Below are 24,504 nucleotides of genomic sequence, written 5' to 3' on the forward strand. Positions count from 1 at the left end.
GCATCAGTGACGAAAGAATTAGAAAAAGAAATACGAATTCCATTCTTTATAAACTTTAAATAATAATCTTGCTCGAAAAGTTGAGCAACAGATACTAGGTTTTTCCCAAAGGAAGGAACATAATAAACATTATTCAAATTTAAAGTTCGATCTTCAAAAGATAGCGTCACGGATCCCACAGCCTTCGCAGACACCACGCTCTCATCACCCCACTTGAAGCAGAAGTCGCCATCCTCTAAGCTTTTGCTTTTCCTAAAACCAGTCAAGGAGCAGCAAATATGGTTAGTAGCAGCGGAGTCAATAATCCACGATGATACATTATCAGCTACTAAACAGGCTTCAGTAACAAGTACAATACCTTTAGCTTTGGTTTTGAGGTAGGCGGGACAGTTCCTACGCCAGTGACCAGGCTCGTTGCAGTGGTGGCACTTGTCTTTAGACTTGTCCACCTTCGGAGCCTTTGGCGCCTTCTTCTTCGTTTGAACCTTAGGTTGGTTCTTTTTCTCGGCGTTGCGAGGTCTCTTCTTAGATCCAGAGGTGGAGGCAGTAGCATGTACTTCTCCTTGAGCCCTCTTTTTCTTAGTGAGTGCCTCAGCGGTTTGAAGTTCCTTCATGAACTCGGTAACAGTGTACTCCAGCTTGTTCATGGAATAGTTCAATTTGAAGGTATCAAAGGTTTCGGGGAGAGTTTCCAAGATCATATCTATTTTGGTCTCCCCATCAATCTCAGATCCAAGAATCTCCATCTCGTTGAGATAGCTAATGATCAGCATCATATGATCTCTAACGGGAGTTCCAGCCTTCATACGACAGTTCATGAATTGTCGGACCGCTTGTTGCCTAGCTTGACGTCCTTGCCCTCCAAACATCTCATGGAGATTGTAGAGCATATCGGTGGCAGTTTCGAAATCACGATGTTGTTGTTGCAACACATTGTTCATCGATGCCAAAATATAGCATCTCGCAATCTCATCGGATCGAAGCCAGGCCGCCAGGACGTCTTTCTCCTCTTGCGTCGAATCATCATTCGTTTGAGGACAGGGGGTGGTGAGAACCCATTTGTGCTTGTCGACAGTAAGGACTATGTCGAGGTTACGTTTCCAGTCGACGTAATTGTCGCCTTCGAGTTTATTCGAGGAAAGAATTGTTGAGAGAGGGTTGAGAGACATATTGCCTATAACAGTTGAAACAAGTTTATGATTAGTCTTTGGTTTAGGATTTAAGTTTTATTAAGACTTTTGTAAAACCCAAAGGTGTTATAAACCAAACGATAATTTACTCCCTCAAGAGAAGGCCGCAAAAAATCTCCTTTTATAAGTAAATGACACATCATTAATGCTAAGCCAAGATGTCAGTACATCATTTCGACTAGCCACCTTGTATATTGGTTTGATCACTCATATCCTTTCGCAGAGCCTTAAGGAAGGATACTAGGGATTGAGCCTAAGTGTGCAACCAACCACTTAGTCCAAAAGATCAGCTTTGAAAAACAATCCCCCAAGGGGAGGCCTTGCCATCATTGCATCACTCTCGGACGTAGCTCATTGAGCAATGATCGAAGCAATAACGCCTTGGAGTACTCACATTTAAGTGAGGGTCGCAAGAGCGGCTCTTAGTCCCACGTTATTGCATCTTTCACTAGTGTTGGGGATCGCGGGTTACAAACAACGAGTATAACCCTCCCACTTAGTTTTTGGAGTTGGTTCATCGACTCTTTTAAGTTCGGAAACAGATTTCCCAGTTAGAGAGCGACGGAGCGGACAACTAGAAGAGAATCCTAGATCGACATGTTCAGAGCAGTATTAGTGCATAAAGGCACAAGGGACATACTCGATCTTTTCCTATTTTCTATTTCGGGAAAGTGCGTGAGGGAAGTGTGAACTTCAACTCACTCGAACACTTGAAAGTTTGAGATTACACATCTTTTTATTTTTCGGTTTTGTCTACAAAGAGACCTCCCACTCAAAATTTCAAGAGCATATAGATTTTGAACATATGTGATATAGATATAGTTTTGAAAACATTTTGAAAATTTATTTGATTTGGATGACAAAATATTTTCAAGTTTGAAAGTGAAAACGGTTTTTCAAAATTCAAACTAGTTTTGTAAAAATTCAATTTCAATTAATCTTTCAAAAAACAAAACTTTTAATCTTTACACATCATGTTTATAATCATATGAAAAACATTTTTGCTCAAGAAAGTTTTCTCATTAGAGTTCTATAACTCATGGTAGTGGGGTTTGAAAATCCGGATTTCTAAAAAAACTGGAGTTTCAGACAGCCGCGCACCTCGGAGTAAAATCGCCATAACTGGCGGCTCCGATGTCCTTTTGAGCCGAAACCGGTGGCATTGGACAGAGGACAGACAGAGCTTTAATTTGATTCAAGAATCATTAAATTTCGATTTCTGAGCAGAGAGTTATGCCGCTTTTAATGCGGGTTTACATTCCAGCTCGAAGAAAAAGAAATAAATTAAAGCTTTGTCCTTTTAGGTGCGAAAAAGAATCGAGTGTAACGGAACGTTTTATGAGGTTGTTTAAAGCTTTTATTTGTGTTTTATTAGCAAAGTAATAACAAGGCATAAAAAAAATAACAACAAGCATAAAACGATTCAAGTAAAAATAAGAAACTAGCAAGATAACAAAACTAGTCACAAAATTTTACTCGAAAATTCTCAAACCTTTAAAACACGTTTTTCAATATAAAAAATTAAAAACTTTTAGAACTGATTCTAATGTGTTTTAACATCATCCCAAACTCATAGAAAATCAACATGGTTTTTAATTTAGAGACAAGAGCAATAAATTAAAAAAAAATCTAAGATTACAATTCTAACTTGTCACAAAATTAGTAAACTTTCGAAAACGATTTTCAAGCTCATAATTTAAAAAACATGCACATGCATTCCTTTGACCATAGCTCTGATACCATTTGTTGGAATCGATCTAGGGTTTAAGAAAAAGTTTAACGCTTCGTTAAGCGGCGGAATTTTAAAAATTTTCTTTTTAAGTAAAACTAGTTTTTACTAACCTAGACAAGAGCATGTACATGTAAATAAAAACTAATATGAGCTATTAAAGTTACTAACCTTTCTTGAAGCTTGAACCTTGTAGAAGCTTTTGGAAAGTTGCAACGCTCGTCTCCCCTCGCAGCACGTCTCTCTTTCTTTCCTCGGCACCTCGAGCAACCACGAAAGTTTCTATCACTAAATCACTCGAAAAGAAGGAATCAGTGAGTGGGCACTTTTAAACACTACGACTTGAGAACGAGTCTCGAAGTCGCAGAGCTAAACACTAGGTCGAGTGAGGACCTAGGTGCCAAGACAAGAAATAATCGAAAATAAACTAGAGAGAGAGAGAGAGGATTTTCGGCCAAGTTCTAGAGAGAGAGTCTCTCAAATCTCTTAAACTTGGATGAATGAATTGTGAGGAAATGGGGCTCCTATTTATAGGAGAGGTCTCACCTTCAATAAGGTAGTTTCCTCTTCTATAGAATATCACTTATTCATGAGCAAAAATCCTTCATTTCCCATTCCTTGTTGGGCGCCCAAGGCTGCCTCCTAGAGGCAAGGATTTGTTTCCTTTTTTGTTCCTTGGCTTTCCCTTTTCTCACTTGGCCGAATTTCCCATTGCATATGTGGGAAATTTGTTTCCTCTTTTTCTTTTGGCAAGTATCTAAATACATTTATGCACAAAACAAACTCTCTTTCCTTGGGTATTATGGGCGCCCATTTCACTTCTAGAAGGAGCTTCTAGAAGCTTCTTCATTTATTCATGAGAACATGAAAAAAGGCCCATTAAGAGTTTTCAATAAAATTCTTATGAAATGAAATTAATTCACAAGGCCCAATTAATCATATTATGGCCGAGTGACATTAAGTCATCAAATGAACTTGTCAAAATTTATTGACATCCATTTCATCCTTATGTCTCAAAAGACAAAAATACCCTTTTAACTATTTTCGTTCTTGTTTTGGCTTAGCTTCCAGTTTAACTATTCCTATCGATGTGATTCGTGACAGTGACCTCATGGACCCAAATGAACAAAGCTTTAGCTAAACACTTGGACTCAAAAGTTCACAAACCTTTTCCAAGTTTAGCTTAATGCCAACTGACTCCACTAAAGAGCTGACACTGAAAATCTCTCGGTTCAAATGAATTTATTTTCTACTCAAGAATTCGACCTAATTATGATGAGCGGATCCACTGAATATTATCTATGTTTACCCTTCATGAATGTCATCAGCTAGTCGGGATTTACTAAATTACCATTTTACCCTTCTAGCTGTTATTTCCTCAACTCCTTTGTCGCTTGTGAATAAGTTAGAAACAATGTATTGACGAGGAGCTAACAAGTCACATTGTTTCATCCAAAAGAGTCAGGACTCAATTTGGACACTGGCCAGTTCATTTATTCACACTCCAAGGAACAAAGCATGAGGTGACATACATTGCATTTCAGCAATCTTGTACATGAATTCCATATCTATGAGAACGTCACAAAGTTACTCATGACAGACTCACAACTTAGTACTTCACCAATAGGCCTTGTTCGGAATCACATAGTGAGTCCGAACTTTGACTTTCTCAAATGAGAATACTAAGGTGTGAAATGGCATGTCTCATTTCAGGATTAAGGTAAGCATGATGCAATTCATACATAGTGACTTCGAGACATAAGAGGTTAAATGGTTTGTTCTTATCTTGTCTCTAGAAGTGCACTGGTCAATTCAGTACCTTCGGAAGATACCTAGAAGAACTATAGAGTTCCTAACTCTCAATGCCTCATAACCAGACATCATAGATTCTTCTAACAATCATACTGAGGTCAATAGTCCTTTGACCCTAAGATTGCGAATATATCGTTTTAAGCAAACTACGAAGAGTTTGTTCATGCAAATCTACATTTGTCTCTTCGTAAGTTGTTAAGTTTGTTTATGGACTAAAAGACTATGGTTTTTATCATAAAGCTTCAGACAAGGAAGATTGAATGAACGTTTCAACTTTATTAATGAATGAATAGGCAATTACAAGCAAGAGTCTTCATGAGACTTTATTACATCAAATGTTCAAAATAAAGACTACAACTCTTCTTGTGGGCACTATTGACAACACAACAAATATGGTTAGTAGCAGCGGAGTCAAGAATCCACGTTGATACATTATCAGCTACTAAGCATGCTTCGGTAACTAGTACAATACTATGTTCCTTTGCTTTGAGATAGGCGGGACAGTTCCTTTTATCGGCCTTGTAAGGTCCTTTCTCAGTTCTAGAGGCGGAGGCTTTGTGCTCAGTAGCATGTGCCTCTCCTTGATTCCTCTTTCTCTTAGTGAGACCTACAGCAGTGTGAAGTTCCTCCATAAGCGTGGTAACAGTGTACTCTAACTTGTTAATGGAGTAGTTCATCTTGGAGGTATCAAGAGATGCGGGGAGAGTTTCAAAGATCATATCTATGACACTCTTCTCATCAATCTCAGATCCTAGGATTTCCATTTTATTTAGAAAACTAATGATCAGTATCATAAAGTCTCCAACAGGAGTCCTAGCGTTCATGTGACAGTTCATAAACTGTCGGACTGCTTGTTGCCTTGTTTGACGCCCTTGCCCTCCAAACATCTCAAGGAGATTGTAGAGCATTTTGGCGGCAGTCTCGATGTTACGATGTTGCTCTTTCAGCATATTGTTCATAGATGCCAAGATATAGCACCTCACAATCTCATCGGATCGAAGCCAGGCCGCTAAGGCGTCATTGTCCTCTTGAGTCGAATCATCATTCGTCAGAGGAGGACACGGGGTAGTGAGTACCCATTTGTGCTTGTTAATGGCAAGGATGATGTCGAGGTTAAGTTTCGAGTCTATGTGGTTTTCGTTTTCGAGTTTGTTCGAGGAAAGGATGAAAGAGAGAGAGTTGGGAGACATATTGCCTATAAAAGTTGAAACAAGTTTATGATTAGTCTTTGGTTTAGGATTTAAGTTTTATTTAAGACTTTTGATAAAATCCAAAGGTGTTATAAACCAAACGATAATTTACTTCTTCGAGGGAAGGTCGCAAAAAATCTCCATTTATAAGTAAATGACACATCATTAATGCTTAGCCAAGATGTCAATACACCAATTTTTGACTAGCCACCTTGTAAATTGGTTTGATCACTCACATCCTTTCGCAGGGCCTCGAGGGAGGATTACTAGGGATTGAGTCTAAGTGTGTAACCAACCACTTAGTCCAAAAGATTGACTTTGAAAAACAATCCGCCGAGGGGAGGTCTTGTCATCATCGTCTCACTCTCGGACGTAGCTCATTGAGCAATGATCAGAGCAAAGCGCCCTTGAGTACTCTCATTTAAGAGAGGGCCACGAGGGTGACTCTTAGTCCGGCGAAACTGTTGGAATCGATCTAGGGTTTAAGAAAAAGTTTAACGCTTCGTTAAGCGGCGGAATTTTAAAAATTTTCTTTTTAAGTAAAACTAGTTTTTACTAACCTAGACAAGAGCATATGCATGTAAATAAAAACTAATATGAGCTATAAAAGTTACTAACCTTTTGATGCTTGAACGTTGATGAGCCTTTGGAAGGTTGGCAACGTTCGTCTCCCCTCGCAGCACGTCTCTCTATTCTTTCCTCGGGAACTCGAGCAACCACGATAGTTTCTATCACTAAATCACTCGAAAAGAAGGAATTAGTGAGTGGGCACTTTTAAACACTACGACTTGAGAACGAGTCTCGAAGTCGCAGAGCTAAAGACTAGGTCGAGTGAGGACCTAGGTGCCAAGACAAGAGAAAACCGAAAATAAACTAGAGAGAGAGAGAAGAGGACTTCGGCCAAGTTCTAGAGAGAGAGTCTCTCAAATCTCTTAAACTTGGATGAATGAATTGTGAGGAAATGAGGCTCCTATTTATAGGAGAGGTCTCACCTTCAATAAGGTAGTTTCCTCTTCTATAGAATATCACATATTCATGAGCAAAAATCCTTCATTTCCCATTCCATGTTGGGCGCCCAAGGCTGCCTCCTAGAGGCTAGGATTTGTTTCCTTTTTTGTTCCTTGGCTTTCCCTTTTCTCACTTGGCCGAATTTCCTACAAGCATGTGTGGGAAATTTGTTTCCTCTTTTTCTTTTGGCAAGTATCTAAATACATTTATGCACAAAATAAACTCTCTTTCCTTGGGTATTATGGGCGCCCATTTCACTTCTAGAAGGAGCTTCTAGAAGCTTCTTCATTTATTCATGAGAACATGAAAAAGGCCCATTAAGAGTTTTCAATAAAATTCTTATGAAATGAAATTAATTCACAAGGCCCAATGATCAAGTCATGGCCGAGTGAAACATGTCATAAAATGACCTTGTCAAAAAATTTATTGACATTCATTTCATCCTTTGTCTCAAAAGACAAATATACCCTTTTAACTATTTTCGTTCTTGTTTTGGCTTAGCTTCCAGTTTAACTATTCCTATCGATGTGATTCGTGACAGTGACCTCATGGACCCAAATGAACAAAGCTTTAGCTAAACACTTGGACTCAAAAGTTCACAAACCTTTTCCAAGTTTAGCTTAATGCCAACTGACTCCACTAAAGAGCTGACACTGAAAATCTCTCGGTTCAAATGAATTTATTTTCTACTCAAGAATTCGACCTAATTATGATGAGCGGATCCACTGAATATTATCTATGTTTACCCTTCATGAATGTCATCAGCTAGTCGGGATTTACTAAATTACCATTTTACCCTTCTAGCTGTTATTTCCTCAACTCCTTTGTCGCTTGTGAATAAGTTAGAAACAATGTATTGACGAGGAGCTAACAAGTCACATTGTTTCATCCAAAAGAGTCAGGACTCAATTTGGACACTGGCCAGTTCATTTATTCACACTCCAAGGAACAAAGCATGAGGTGACATACATTGCATTTCAGCAATCTTGTACATGAATTCCATATCTATGAGAACTTCACAAAGTTACTCATGTCAGACTCATAACTTAGTACTTCACCAATAGGCCTTGTTCGGAATCACATAGTGAGTCCGAACTTTGACTTTCTCAAATGAGAATACTAAGGTGTGAAATGGCATGTCTCATTTCAGGATTAAGGTAAGAATGATGCAATTCATACATAGTGACTTCGAGACATAAGAGGTTAAATGGTTTGTTCTTATCTTGTCTCTAGAAGTGCACTGGTCAATTCAGTACCTTCGGAAGATACCTAGAAGAACTATAGAGTTCCTAACTCTCAATGCCTCATAACCAGACATCATAGATTCTTCTAACAATCATACTGAGGTCAATAGTCCTTTGACCCTAAGATTGCGAATATATCGTTTTAAGCAAACTACGAAGAGTTTGTTCATGCAAATCTACATTTGTCTCTTCGTAAGTTGTTAAGTTTGTTTATGGACTAAAAGACTATGGTTTTATCATAAAGCTTCAGACAAGGAAGATTGAATGAACGTTTCAACTTTATTAATGAATGAATAGGCAATTACAAGCAAGAGTCTTCATGAGACTTTATTACATCAAATGTTCAAAATAAAGACTACAACTCTTCTTGTGGGCACCATTGACAACAAACTCCCACTTGACTCAAAGAAGGTGTGTGTAGTCCTTCATGCCTAATCCCTCACGATGTTGGTCGAAGACCTTGTTCGCTAGGGCCTTGGTGAATGGATCTGCGAGGTTGTCCACCGTTGAGATCTTCTTCACTTCCACGTCTCCGCGCTGCACGATCTCTCGAATCAAATGGTATTTCCTCTCAATATGCTTAGAGCGCTTATGGCTTCTAGGTTCCTTTGAGTTAGCGACAGCCCCACTATTATCACAATAAAGGGTCATGGGCTCGTCGACGTTTGGAACAATTTCCAAATACTTAAGGAACTTTCTAAGCCATACAGCCTCTTTGGATGCTTCACAAGCAGCCACATATTCTGCTTCCATTGTGGAGTCAGCAATGCAAGATTGCTTAATACTTCTCCACACAACAGCTCCACCATTAAGGATGAACACAGATCCCGAAGTGGATTTCCTGGAATCCTTATCCGCTTGAAAATCGGAGTCGGTATATCCCGTCATAGTCAGGTCAGTACCTGAGTATGTAAGCATCAAGTTCCTAGTTCTTCGAAGATACTTAAGAACATGCTTAACAGCAATCCAGTGCTCGGGTCCAGGGTTGGATTGGAAACGACTAACTACGCCAACGGCGAAACATATATCAGGTCGGGTGCAAAGCATAGCATACATGAGACTTCCTACGGCAGAGGCGTAAGGAATTTTCCTCATGTCTTCAATCTCTTGTGCAGTCTTGGGAGACTGGTCCTTAGAGAGTGAAACTCCATGCCTAAAGGGTGTTTGACCCCTCTTGCAGTCTTGCATCGAGAAGCGATCCATCACCTTATCAATATAAGATGCTTGAGAGAGCGACAGGGTCCGGTTTTTCCTATCTCGAAAGATTTGGATTCCCAGAATGTACGCGGCTTCTCCTAGATCCTTCATATCGAATTGCTTTGCTAGCCAGACCTTAACCTCAGATAACTTACCCACGTCATTACCAATGAGTAGTATATCATCGACATATAGTACCAGAAACACAACTTTGCCTTCGTGTATTAACTTGTAAACACAAGGCTCATCTATTGACTGTTCAAAGCCGAAGCTCTTTACAGTTTCATCGAATCTAATATTCCATGACCTAGATGCTTGCTTTAGTCCATAGATGGATTTAAGCAACTCACAAACCTTGGTCTCTTGACCTTTATCCACGAAACCGTCTGGTTGAGCCATGTAAATGCGCTCGTCAAGATTGCCATTCAGAAAAGCTGTCTTGACATCCATTTGCCAGATCTCATAGTCGAGAGCTGCAGCTATGGATAGGAGTATGCGGATGGATTTAAGCATCGCGACTGGCGAGAAGGTTTCTTCATAGTCAATCCCTTCTTGTTGGGTATAACCCTTCGCCACAAGTCGTGCTTTGAACGTCTCGACGTTCCCGTCAGGACCCCTTTTCTTCTTGTATATCCACTTACACCCTACGGGTTTAATCCCTTCAGGAAGGTCTACAAGTTTCCAGACTTTATTGACATACATCGAGTGCATCTCAACTTTCATGGCGTCAAGCCAAAGGTTTGATTCAGAACAAGCCATTGCTTGGCTATAGGAAACAGGATCATCCATGTCGGAGACGGCTACAAGAGAGTCTCCATAAGACATGTACCTGTCAGGCTTTTGAGTAGCCCTCCCACTACGTCTAAGTACTACTTGACGAGATTCTGACGAGTTAGGTTGTGTTTCAGTTGGGGTAAGAACAGTTCTTACAGATCAGGTAGAAGCTTCCTCACCCAACTTTTCTTCAAGCACAATTTTGCTTCTAGGTTTCGCATCCTTCATAAAGTCCTCCTCGAGGAAACGAGCATTCGTGCTAACGAATGTCTTATCGTCCTCGGGACTATAGAAAGTAAAACCTTTGGTTTCCTTCGGATATCCTACAAACAGGCACAATTCTGACCTACTACCCAACTTGCTAGTCTTTTGCCTCAGCACGTGTGCAGGGCAACCCCAAATTCGGATGCGGCCAAGATTCACTTTACGGCCAGTCCATCGTTCATAAGGAGTACCAGGAACCGTCTTGGACGGAACTTGGTTCAGAATGTAGGCGGCTGTTTCGAGGGGATATCCCCAAAAGGAAAGCGGGAGTGATGAGTAACTCATCATCGATCTAACCATCTCCATAAGAGTTCGGTTTCTTCTCTCTGACACTCCGTTTTGTTGAGGTGTGCCAGGCGCGGTAAGCTGAGAAGCGATACCTTCTTCTTTAAGAAAGTCATCGAACTCTCCAGACATATACTCACCACCTCGATCAGATCGAAGGGTTTTGATCACTTTGCCAGTTTGCTTTTCCACTAAAGCCCTAAAGACCTTAAATACGTTAAAGGTCTCGGATTTGTGTTTAAGCAAATAGACAAACCCATATCTTGAGTAGTCATCAGTGAAGGTAACGAAGTATTCGTATCCTCCACGTGCCTGTTGGTTGAGCGGACCACATACATCAGAATGTATTAGTTCCAGCAACTCAGTGGCTCTTCGACCTTTATCGGAGAAAGGTCGCTTAGTCATTTTTCCTTCTATGCAGGATTCACAAGTAGGTAGTGAACCTATTGCAGAGGCTTGGAGTGGACCATCCCTCACAAGTCTCTTAATCCTATCTAGACTGATATGACCAAGTCTTAAGTGCCAGAGGTATGTTGATTTTGTTAGATCGGAGGATTCAGAAAGTTTGATCCTCTTTGGCTCCCTAATTAGATCGTTATCTATTTCGGTGTCTAAAAGAGAAGGTTGAGTGGGATAGATGTAAAAAAGACCATTCTTCATACATGCATCAGTGACGAAAGAATTAGAAAATGAAATACGAATTCCATTCTTTATAAACTTTAAATAATAATCTTGCTCGAAAAGTTGAGCAACAGATACTAGGTTTTTCCCAAAGGAAGGAACATAATAAACATTATTCAAATTTAAAGTTCGATCTTCAAAAGATAGCGTCACGGATCCCACAGCCTTCGCAGACACCACGCTCTCATCACCCCACTTGAAGCAGAAGTCGCCATCCTCTAAGCTTTTGCTTTTCCTAAAACCAGTCAAGGAGCAGCAAATATGGTTAGTAGCAGCGGAGTCAATAATCCACGATGATACATTATCAGCTACTAAACAGGCTTCAGTAACAAGTACAATACCTTTAGCTTTGGTTTTGAGGTAGGCGGGACAGTTCCTACGCCAGTGACCAGGCTCGTTGCAGTGGTGGCACTTGTCTTTAGACTTGTCCACCTTCGGAGCCTTTGGCGCCTTCTTCTTCGTTTGAACCTTAGGTTGGTTCTTCTTCTCGGCGTTGCGAGGTCTCTTCTTAGATCCAGAGGTGGAGGCAGTAGCATGTACTTCTCCTTGAGCCCTCTTTTTCTTAGTGAGTGCCTCAGCGGTTTGAAGTTCCTTCATGAGCTCGGTAACAGTGTACTCCAGCTTGTTCATGGAATAATTCAATTTGAAGGTATCAAAGGTTTCGGGGAGAGTTTCCAAGATCATATCTATTTTAGTCTCCCCATCAATCTCAGATCCAAGAATCTCCATCTCGTTGAGATAGCTAATGATCAGCATCATATGATCTCTAACGGGAGTTCCAGCCTTCATACGACAGTTCATGAATTGTCGGACCGCTTGTTGCCTAGCTTGACGTCCTTGCCCTCCAAACATCTCATGGAGATTGTAGAGCATATCGGTGGCAGTTTCGAAATCACGATGTTGTTGTTGCAACACATTGTTCATCGATGCCAAAATATAGCATCTCGCAATCTCATCGGATCTAAGCCAGGCCGCCAGGACGTCTTTCTCCTCTTGCGTCGAATCATCATTCGTTTGAGGACAGGGGGTGGTGAGAACCCATTTGTGCTTGTCGACAGTAAGGACTATGTCGAGGTTACGTTTCCAGTCGACGTAATTGTCGCCTTCGAGTTTATTCGAGGAAAGAATTGTTGAGAGAGGGTTGAGAGACATATTGCCTATAACAGTTGAAACAAGTTTATGATTAGTCTTTGGTTTAGGATTTAAGTTTCATTAAGACTTTTGTAAAACCCAAAGGTGTTATAAACCAAACGATAATTTACTCCCTCAAGAGAAGGCCGCAAAAAATCTCCATTTATAAGTAAATGACACATCATTAATGCTAAGCCAAGATGTCAGTACATCATTTTGACTAGCCACCTTGTAAATTGGTTTGATCACTCATATCCTTTCGCAGAGCCTTAAGGAAGGATACTAGGGATTGAGCCTAAGTGTGCAACCAACCACTTAGTCCAAAAGATCAGCTTTGAAAAACAATCCCCCAAGGGGAGGCCTTGCCATCATTGCATCATTCTCGAACGTAGCTCATTGAGCAATGATCGAAGCAACAACGCCTTGGAGTACTCACATTTAAGTGAGGGTCGCAAGAGCGGCTCTTAGTCCCACGTTATTGCATCTTTCATTAGTGTTGGGGATCGCGGGTTACAAACAACGAGTATAACCCTCCCACTTAGTTTTTGGAGATGGTTCATCGACTCTTTTAAGTTCGGAAACAGATTTCCTAGTTAGAGAGCGACAGAGCGGACAACTAGAAGAGAATCCTAGATCGACATGTTCAGAGCAGTATTAGTGCATAAAGGCACAGGGGACATACTCGATCTTTTCCTATTTTCTATTTCGGGAAAGTGCGTGAGGGAAGTGTGAACTTCAACTCACTCGAACACTTGAAAGTTTGAGATTACACATCTTTTTATTTTTCGGCTTGTCTACAAGGAGACCTCCCACTCAAATTTTCAAGAGCATATAGATTTTGAACATATGTGATATAGATATAGTTTTGAAAACATTTTGAAAACTTATTTGATTTGGATGACAAAATATTTTCAAGTTTGAAAGTGAAAACGGTTTTTCAAAATTCAAACTAGTTTTGTAAAAATTCAATTTCAATTAATCTTTCAAAAATCAAAACTTTTAATCTTTACACATCATGTTTATAATCATATGAAAAACATTTTTGCTCAAGAAAGTTTTCTCATTAGAGTTCTATAACTCATGGTAGTGGGGTTTGAAAATCCGGATTTCTAAAAAACTGGAGTTTCAGACAGCCGCGCACCTCGGAGTAAAATCGCCATATCTGGCGGCTCCGATGTCCTTTTGAGCCGAAACCGGTGGCATTGGACAGAGGACAGACAGAGCTTTAATTTGATTCAAGAATCATTAAATTTCGATTTCTGAGCAGAGAGTTATGCCGCTTTTAATGCGGGTTTACATCCCAGCTCTAAGAAAAAGAAATAAATTAAAGCTTTGTCCTTTTAGGTGCGAAAAAGAATCGAGTGTAACGGAACGTTTTATGAAGTTGTTTAAAGCTTTTATTTGTGTTTTATTAGCAGGGTAATAACATAAAAAATAAAAGAAATAACAACATGCATAAAACGATTCAAGTAAATAAACGAAACTAGCAAGAAAACAAAACTAGTCACAAAATTTACTCGAAAATTCTCAAACCTTTAAAACACGTTTTTCAATACAAAAAATTAAAAACTTTTAGAACTGATTCTAATGTGTTTTAACATCATCCCAAACTCATAGAAAATCAACATGGTTTTTAATTTAAAGGCATGAGCAATAAATTAAAAAAAATCTAAGATTACAATTCTAACTTGTCACAAAATTAGTAAACTTTCGAAAACGATTTTCAAGCTCATAATTTAAAAACATGCACATGCATTCCTTTGACCATAGCTCTGATACCATTTGTTGGAATCGATCTAGGGTTTAAGAAAAAGTTTAACGCTTCGTTAAGCGGCGGAATTTTAAAAATTTTCTTTTTAAGTAAAACTAGTTTTTACTAACCTAGACAAGAGCATATGCATGTAAATAAAAACTAATATGAGCTATAAAAGTTACTAACCTTTTGATGCTTGAACGTTGATGAGCCTTTGGAAGGTTGGCAACGTTCGTCTCCCCTCGCAGCACGTCTCTCTATTCTTTCCTCGGGAACTCGAGCAACCACGATAGTTTCTATCACTAAATCACTCGAAAAGAAGGAATTAGTGAGTGGGCACTTTTAAACACTACGACTTGAGAACGAGTCTCGAAGTCGCAGAGCTAAAGACTAGGTCGAGTGAGGACCTAGGTGCCAAGACAAGAGAAAACCGAAAATAAACTAGAGAGAGAGAGAAGAGGACTTCGGCCAAGTTCTAGAGAGAGAGTCTCTCAAATCTCTTAAACTTGGATGAATGAATTGTGAGGAAATGAGGCTCCTATTTATAGGAGAGGTCTCACCTTCAATAAGGTAGTTTCCTCTTCTATAGAATATCACATATTCATGAGCAAAAATCCTTCATTTCCCATTCCATGTTGGGCGCCCAAGGCTGCCTCCTAGAGGCTAGGATTTGTTTCCTTTTTTGTTCCTTGGCTTTCCCTTTTCTCACTTGGCCGAATTTCCTACAAGCATGTGTGGGAAATTTGTTTCCTCTTTTTCTTTTGGCAAGTATCTAAATACATTTATGCACAAAATAAACTCTCTTTCCTTGGGTATTATGGGCGCCCATTTCACTTCTAGAAGGAGCTTCTAGAAGCTTCTTCATTTATTCATGAGAACATGAAAAAGGCCCATTAAGAGTTTTCAATAAAATTCTTATGAAATGAAATTAATTCACAAGGCCCAATGATCAAGTCATGGCCGAGTGAAACATGTCATAAAATGACCTTGTCAAAAAATTTATTGACATTCATTTCATCCTTTGTCTCAAAAGACAAATATACCCTTTTAACTATTTTCGTTCTTGTTTTGGCTTAGCTTCCAGTTTAACTATTCCTATCGATGTGATTCGTGACAGTGACCTCATGGACCCAAATGAACAAAGCTTTAGCTAAACACTTGGACTCAAAAGTTCACAAACCTTTTCCAAGTTTAGCTTAATGCCAACTGACTCCACTAAAGAGCTGACACTGAAAATCTCTCGGTTCAAATGAATTTATTTTCTACTCAAGAATTCGACCTAATTATGATGAGCGGATCCACTGAATATTATCTATGTTTACCCTTCATGAATGTCATCAGCTAGTCGGGATTTACTAAATTACCATTTTACCCTTCTAGCTGTTATTTCCTCAACTCCTTTGTCGCTTGTGAATAAGTTAGAAACAATGTATTGACGAGGAGCTAACAAGTCACATTGTTTCATCCAAAAGAGTCAGGACTCAATTTGGACACTGGCCAGTTCATTTATTCACACTCCAAGGAACAAAGCATGAGGTGACATACATTGCATTTCAGCAATCTTGTACATGAATTCCATATCTATGAGAACTTCACAAAGTTACTCATGTCAGACTCATAACTTAGTACTTCACCAATAGGCCTTGTTCGGAATCACATAGTGAGTCCGAACTTTGACTTTCTCAAATGAGAATACTAAGGTGTGAAATGGCATGTCTCATTTCAGGATTAAGGTAAGCATGATGCAATTCATACATAGTGACTTCGAGACATAAGAGGTTAAATGGTTTGTTCTTATCTTGTCTCTAGAAGTGCACTGGTCAATTCAGTACCTTCGGAAGATACCTAGAAGAACTATAGAGTTCCTAACTCTCAATGCCTCATAACCAGACATCATAGATTCTTCTAACAATCATACTGAGGTCAATAGTCCTTTGACCCTAAGATTGCGAATATATCGTTTTAAGCAAACTACGAAGAGTTTGTTCATGCAAATCTACATTTGTCTCTTCGTAAGTTGTTAAGTTTGTTTATGGACTAAAAGACTATGGTTTTATCATAAAGCTTCAGACAAGGAAGATTGAATGAACGTTTCAACTTTATTAATGAATGAATAGGCAATTACAAGCAAGAGTCTTCATGAGACTTTATTACATCAAATGTTCAAAATAAAGACTACAACTCTTCTTGTGGGCACCATTGACAACAGAAACTTGCACTTTTCATTAGTGTTGGGGATCGTGGGTTACAAACAACAAGTATAACCCTCCCACTTAGTTTTTGGAGTTGGTTCATCGACTCTTTTAACTTCGGAAACTAATTTCCTAGTTAGAGAGCGACAGAGCGGACAACTAGAAGAGAATCCTAGATCGACATGTTCAGAGCAGTATTAGTGCATAAAGGCACAAGGTACATACTCGATCTTTTCCTATTTTCTATTTCGGGAAAGTGCGTGAGGGAAGTGTGAACTTCAACTCACTCGAACACTTGAAAGTTTGAGATTACACATCTTTTTATTTTTCGGCTTGTCTACAAGGAGACCTCCCACTCAAATTTTCAAGAGCATATAGATTTTGAACATATGTGATATAGTTATAGTTTTGAAAAATTTTTGAAAATTTATTTGATTTGGATGACAAAATATTTTTCAAGTTTGAAAGTGAAAACGGTTTTTCAAAATTCAAACTAGTTTTGTAAAAATTCAATTTCAATTAAACTTTCAAAAATCAAAACATTTTACACACCATGTTTATAATCATATGGAAAACATTTTTGCTCAAGAAATTTTTCTCATTAGAGTTCTATAACTCATGGTAGTGGGGCTGAAAATCCGGAATTCTAAAAAACTGGAGTTTCGGAACAGCCGCGCACGTCGGAGTAAAATCGCCATAACTGGCGGCTCCAATGTCCTTTTGACCTGAAACCGGTGGTATTAGACAGAAGACAGACAGAGCTTTAATTTGATGCAAGAATAATTAAATTTAGTTTATATATCAGAGAGTTATGCCACTTTTACTGCGGGTTTTACTCTGGCTCGAAGAAAAAGAAATAATTAAAGCTTGGTTCTTTTTAGGTGCGAAAAAGAATCGAGTGTAACGGAACGTTTTATGAAGGTTGTTAAAGCTTTTATTTGTGTTTTATTAGCAAGGTAATAACAAGGTATAAAATAAATAACAACAAGCATAAAACGATTCAAGTAAATATAAGAAACTAGTAAAACAAGAAAACTAGTCATAAAATTTTACTCGAAATTTCTCAAACCATTAAAACACGTTTTTCAATATAAAAAATTAAAAAAATTTAGAACTGATTCTAATGTGTTTTAAAAACATCCCAAACTCATAGAAAATCAACATGATATTTAATTTAAAGGCAAGAGCAATAAATTAAAAAAAAATCTAAGATAACAATTCTAACTTGTCACAAAATTAGTAAAGTTTCGAAAACGATTTCCAAGCTCATATTTTTAAATACATGTACATGCTAATATTTGACCATAGCTCTGATACTATTTGTTGGAATTGATCTAGGGTTTAAGAAAAAGTTTAACGCTTCGTTAAGCGGTGGAATTTTAAAAATTTTCTTTTCAAGTAAAAACGGTTTTTACTAACCTAAACAAAGAGCAAGTACACATAAATAAAAACTATAATGAGCATAGAAGTTTACTAACCTTTCCTGAAGCTTGAACTTTGAAAAGCTTTTGGAAAGTTTGAAACGATCGTCTCCTCGCAGCACGTCTCTCTTTCTTTCCTCGGCAACTCCAGTAGCCACGATGGTTTCTATCACTAAATCACTCGAAATAAAAGGAATCAGTGAGTGGGCACTTTTAAAAACTACGACTTAAGAACGAGTCTTGAAGTCGCAGAGCTAAACTCTAGGACAAATGAGGACCTAGGTGCGAAAACAATAAAACGAAATTGAAGAGAGAGGGAGAGAGAGGATCGGCCACAATGTCTAGAGAGAGAGTCTCTCAATCTCTAACTTGTGTGTAATGAGAAAACAATGAGAATGAGGGCCCTATTTATAGGAGAAGGGTTAGCCTTAGAAATGGGAGTTTCCTCTTTTTTCCAAGCATTCATGAGCAATCTCTTATTGCCCTTTTCTCCATATGCGCCCAACATCTCATTCCCTTAAGGGATTTGTTTCCTAATTTGTTCCTTCTCTAGGTTGGCCGAAATTTCCCTTTCCATGTAGGGGAAATTTGTTTCCTCTTTTTCTTTTGGCAAGTATCTTCATACATTAATGCACAAAAGGAACTCTCTTTCTCTTGGGTATTTGGGCGCCCATTTCTCATCTAGAAGGAGCTTCTAGAAGCTTCTTCATTTGTTCATGACAACATGAGAAAGGCCCATTAAGAATTTTCAATAAAATTCTTATGAAATGAAATTAATCCACAAGGCCCAATTAATCTTATTTTGGCCGAGTGACATTAAGTCATCAAATGAGCTTGTCAAAAAATTTATTGACATTCATTTCATCCTATGTCTCAAAAGACAAAAATACCCTTTTGACAATGTTCGTTCTTGTTTTGACTTAGCTTCCAGTTTAACTGTTATCGGCCCGACCCCGATCGCGGCCGATCAAAGGCGAATCGACGAAAAACGCATTTCGGCAGCTCGCCCCGGCCATTGGCCGGCCCTAGGGCCAGCCTCGGCCAATGGCCGGCCCAAACAGCCTCGGCCATTGGCTGGCCCAAGGGCCAGCCTCGGCCAATGGCCGAGTCTAGCTACCCTGGCCATTGGCCGGCCCTAGGGCCTGCCTCGGCCAATGGCCTGCCCAAATAGCCTCGGCCGATGGCCGAGCCGAGCTACCCCCGGCCATTGGCCGGCCCTAGGGCCAGCCTCGGCCAATGGCCGACCCAAATAGCCTCGACCATTGGCCGGCCCCAGGGCGGGCCTCGGCCAATGGCCGAGTCAAGCTGCCTCCGGCCATTGGCCGGCCCTAGAGCCAGCCTCGGCCAATGGCCGGCTCAAATAGCCTCGGCCATTGGCCGGCCCTAGAGCCAGCCTCGGCCATTGGCCGGCCCTAGAGCCAGCCTCGGCCAATGGCCGGCTCAAATAGCCTCGGCCATTGGCCGGCTCAAATAGCCTCGGCCATTGGCCGGCCCAAGGGTCAGCCTCGGCCAATGGCCGAGCCAAGGCTATCCTCGGCCAAGGGGTTGCCCATATGCCCCTTGGTCGCCTATAAATACCGGGGTCCCTCCCCTGGTCAAGGTAATCCATTCTTGAGTACTGAAACGCTGCCGAACTCGAACCTCGCTTGTTTCTCTCAAGTCTCGGCCTCTAAACACTTAAACCCTCTATATCCACCTCAATCCTGGTAATGTTGAGCGTCGGAGAGGTAAACAATGGCAACCCCTCTGTTTCCCCTTCATAGTTCAAACCTGTTCTTTCTTCCTTTTCAGGTGCTTGGACGAGATAGGCACCACCTACAGCTAAGGGACGGCTTGGGATACCAAGCCCGACACGCTCGAGTCAAGACGAGACCACTTGGTCTGGCCTTGGGTCTAACCGCCTTTGACTCCTAAATCGTTGTCCGAAAAACCGCGACAACATTTTGGCTCTAGAAGGAGGGGACCACCGACCTTAGCGCGCTCTCCCTTCCATTCCACACTTCCACTACTCTTACGACTCTCGAGAGATGAGTCACCTTCCCACTACCTCCGCCGACACTCGAGCGACGAGTTCGAGGTACGGCCTCCGAAGCCTCGCTCACCGTCTTGAGGGGCAACCTCGTGATAACGAGAGCCACCCCCAAGACGTGGCGAACGACCCCGAGGCCGAGCTCCGAGAGGACACGGTCTGGCAGCTTGCGGAGCTCCTTGACCGTCCCGGCGTCGATGGCTCGCTCATCTCCAATCTCCTCGGCTACGACGTCGAGGATCGATCCGCCCAAGACGACTCCGACCCCGACTACGTGGGGGAGTCAAGGACCGATGAGGCGACTCCTAGCCTCGCCCAAACACGGCCTGAGAGGTCCAATGGTGCATTGGCCGATCCTTGGCACCCGGCACGACGACAGGCACAGTCTCATTCCCGGGGCCTCGCCCCCTCGGTTTCAAGAGGCGGCCGGACACGGCCCCTCGCCAAGGAGAGAGCGACTCTGGTGGATGATGGGGCCGATAGCCGAAGCGCTCGCCGGACGGTCCGACCAAGGGCGACCTCGCCTCGCCAAGCACCGAGCGTGGACCTTAGAGAGCGCTTGACGGCGCAGAGAAACTCCCGAGGGGAGGATCTCCGCCAAAGGCTAAACTCTCGAAGGGACGCGCTTCCCGCCGCAACTCTTGGCCGGCCTCTGGCCAATGTCGTGGACCAAGCGTCCAATGAACGCCAACCGGCGACTCCCGTGGCCCCGGCGGTCAGCCCTGCTAACGGGCTCGACATGGTCACGATGATTCAAAGCCTCCAGAATCAAATCATCGAGATGAGCGAGTCAGGGAGGCAACGACCGTATTGAGGGATTGAGGAGTCATACTCTCCCTTCGCCGCTCAAATCCTCGCGCAACCTTGCGTGGGGAACTTCAAACTACCATCCATCCCTCCCTATGATGGACAGACTGACCTAAACTTCCACATCCAACACTACGAGACGCGGATGACAATGCAAGGGCAGCCAGACGCGACCCTATGCCAAGCCTTCAGCCTGACCCTCACAGGGTCGGGCTTTGAGTGGTTCCGGAGTTTGAGACCTGGGAGCATCCCGTCCTTCCGGGCCTTGCGAGAGGCTTTCCTTGCCCACTTCGCCACGCTCGTGGCACAAAAGAAGTCGAAGACCCACCTCCTCTCCATTCGGCAAGGGAGAGATGAGACGTTGAGACAATACCTCGCTCGCTTCACCGAGGAGTCTCACAAGGTCGAGGGATTAGACGACAAGGATGCCATCATGGCGATCACCGAGGGAGTTCGCACGAGCGACTTCCTCAAGTCTATCGTTGGGAAAGTCCCGCGAGACATGGCGGAGCTAATGATGAGAGCCCGCACGTACATTGGGATCGAGGACTATCTCGATGGCCGAGATGGCCGGAAGTCAGGGGGACAGGGTAGTCGACACCGCGACGACCAAGATGGAGATCATCCCGAGCCTCAAAAGAGGAGGAACAAGGGAGGCCAGGTCCCTAGCGGCCGTTCCCTCCCCGGGCCGAGACCGTCACACGTCGATAGCTTCTGAAAGTTCTCGACGTTCACCCCCTTGAACACTCAAACAGAGCGGATCCTAGCTCTGCACCGCGACAAGCTAGGGAGCCCCACTCCTCTCACAAAGGATCCCGCCAAGAGGGATCAAAACAAGTTCTGCGAATACCACCAAGATCACGGGCATCTGACATCCGAATGCTATCAACTCAAGAGTCAGATCGAGGCCTTGATTCAAGACGGGAAACTAGAAGAATACGTCCTTAGAACGATCGGGACGGCCGCGGTGCACGGTGAGCGCCCGCGGCAAGAAAGGAAGGGTCCGGCGACGGTGACCGTCACGGACCGAGCATCAATTGAAGAACCGGAGAGCTCACAACTACACGTCGTGGGCTCGATCATGGGTGGCCCGGAGTTTGGGGACTCGTCCACGCAAAGGAAGAAGTACGTGCGTGCAGTTTCCCAAGGGAAAATAGCGCACTACATCAACCATACGTACGAGGCTCCTCCTCCGGCCCCATTCGAGTCTATGTTCTTCACTGGACAAGAGGCGGCACGGGTCCTCCACCCACACAACGACGCGATAGTCGTCTCGGCCCCGGTCGCCAACAACCTCGTCCGGAGAATCCTAATCGACAATGGAAGCTCCGCCGATATAATTTTCAAGTCGGCGCTGGACATGATGAAGCTATCCTGGATGAGACCGACCCCGATCGCGACTCCACTCTTCGGCTTCTCCGGGGAGAGGGTCATGACGGAGGGAATCATCGACCTCCCGGTCACCTTGGGGACACCGGGGGGGCTCGAGGTCACCCACATCGTATCGTTCCTGGTCGTGGACCAACCCTCCACCTACAACATCATAATTAGTCGCCCGACCCTCAACCGGTTGAAGGCCATTACGTCCACATACCATCTAATGATGAAGTTCCCGACCGAGAAGGGGATTGCCATAATGTTGGGAGACCAATCAATGGCGATAATGTGCTACATCCAAGGCGTGGACGGGAAGGGGAAAGGAATGATGGTGAGCACCGTCTTCCAGCTCGGGGACAAGCTCCCATGCAAGATCGAGGAGGGAGGCACCTTCGGAGAACTGGACCAAAGGGATGATGTCGAGCGTCGAAAGGTGGAGACACCGGACGACCTTGTTCCCGTCGTGTTGGACGACGCCAAACCTGACCAAGTAGTCAAGGTAGGCGCCCAACTCCCGTCCGAAGTCCAAAACAAGCTCGCCACCTTCCTCCGCGAGCACAAAGACGTCTTCGCGTGGACACACGCCAACATGCCAGGGATCGACACCGAGATAATGGTTCACCATCTCAACGACGACAAGAGAGTAGCTGAACGCATTCAACCGCGGCGGACGTTCAGCGGAGAGAGATACCAAGCCATTGGTGAAGAGGTTGACAAACTTCTCGCCGCCGACTTCGTCAGGGAGGCGGAACACCCCAGGTGGGTGTCCAATGTGGTGATGGTCAAGAAGCCAAACGGGAAGTGGCGGATCTGTATCGACTATAAAGATCTAAACAAGGCCTGCCCGAAAGATAGCTTCCCTCTCCCAAGGATCGAGCAACTTGTGGACGCTACGGCGGGCCACGAGTTGTTGAGCTTCATGGATGCCTACTCGGGCTACAATCAGATCCGCATGCACGAGCCGGATCAGATCAAGACCACCTTTGTTACGAACCGCGGACTCTACTGCTACAAGGTCATGCCCTTTGGCCTCAAAAACGCGGGAGCAACGTATCAAAGGTTGGTGAACCGAATGTTCGCCAATCAAATTAGCAAAACCATGGAGGTCTACGTGGACGATATGCTCGTCAAAAGCCTCAAGTCCCACGACCACGTTCGAGACCTAAGAGAGATGTTCACGATCCTGCGACGCTCAAGATGAAGCTCAACCCCAACAAGTGTGCCTTTGGGGTCGAGTCCGGGAAATTCTTGGGCTACATGGTTAGCCGCCGCGGGATCGAGGCAAACCCTGAGAAGATTAGGGCAATCTTAGAGATGAGGTCGCCGCAGAAAGTGAAAGAAGTTCAGAGTCTGACAGGAAGGATCGCCGCCCTGACGCGATTCGTGTCAAAGGCCACCGATAAGTGCCAACCGTTTTTTAAGGCACTGAAGAAGACCGACGGGTTCGTATGGACGGAGGAGTGCGAGGAAGCATTCCGCAAAATGAATGCCTATTTCGCCTCCCCCCCCGTTCCTCGCAAAGCCAAAGAATGGCGAAACCTTGTACATCTACCTCGCGGTTTCCGACAGGGCCGTGAGCGCGGTTCTCATACGTGAAGAAGACAAGGTGCAATGGCCGGTCTATTACGTTAGCAAGGCGCTCCTCGACGCCGAGACTCGATACCCGGAAATCGAGAGATTGTCCCTCGCCCTTGTCATGAGTGCGAGAAAACTCCGACCCTACATTCAAGCGCACCCCATTATGGTCCGCACAGGACATCCCATCAAGAAGGCCCTTCAAAAGGGGACCTCCTCTCGAATGGCCATATGGTCCCAAGAGTTGGGCGAGTACGGGGTCGAGTTCCAGCCGAGAACCGCCATCAAGGGCCAAGCCCTCGCCGACTTCATAGCCGAATTCACAAGTGCACCCTCAGGTGAGGATTGAGACAAAGATAACGAGAACGAGGAAGACAAGGAGAACGACCGCAGCGAGTCGTCGAAGAAGAGGACCAACGACCCGATAGGGCCGGTCTGGGACTTGCACGTGGATGGCGCGTCAAACGCCCGGGGGGCTGGCGCCTGCGTTGTGCTCACAAATCCCGATAGGGAAAAATTGAGATACGCCCTGCGGTTCGAGTTCAAGGCTTCCAAGAACGAGGCAGAGTAGGAGGCTCTGATCGTTGGCTTGGAGCTAGCAAACAAGCTAGGCGTCCAAAACTTGCGCATCCACTGCGACTCGCAGTTGATTGTGAACCAGGTTAAGGGCGACTACGCCGCAAAAGAGCCAAACATGGTTGCGTACTTGTCCAAGACCCAAAAGAACCTAGAGGCCATGTCATGGTTCGAGATCGTCCAAGTTCCTCGAGAGGCGAACATCGACGCTGACGCCCTGGCTCGCCTCGCGTCTGGGATAGACGAGGACGGCGAGGGCAGCGTCCCGA

Source organism: Urtica dioica, chromosome 4, assembly GCF_054948205.1.
Source record: "Urtica dioica subsp. dioica isolate 48M chromosome 4, U.dioica_male_clone48M_v1_H2, whole genome shotgun sequence".
NCBI classification, from domain to species: Eukaryota; Viridiplantae; Streptophyta; class Magnoliopsida; order Rosales; family Urticaceae; genus Urtica; species Urtica dioica.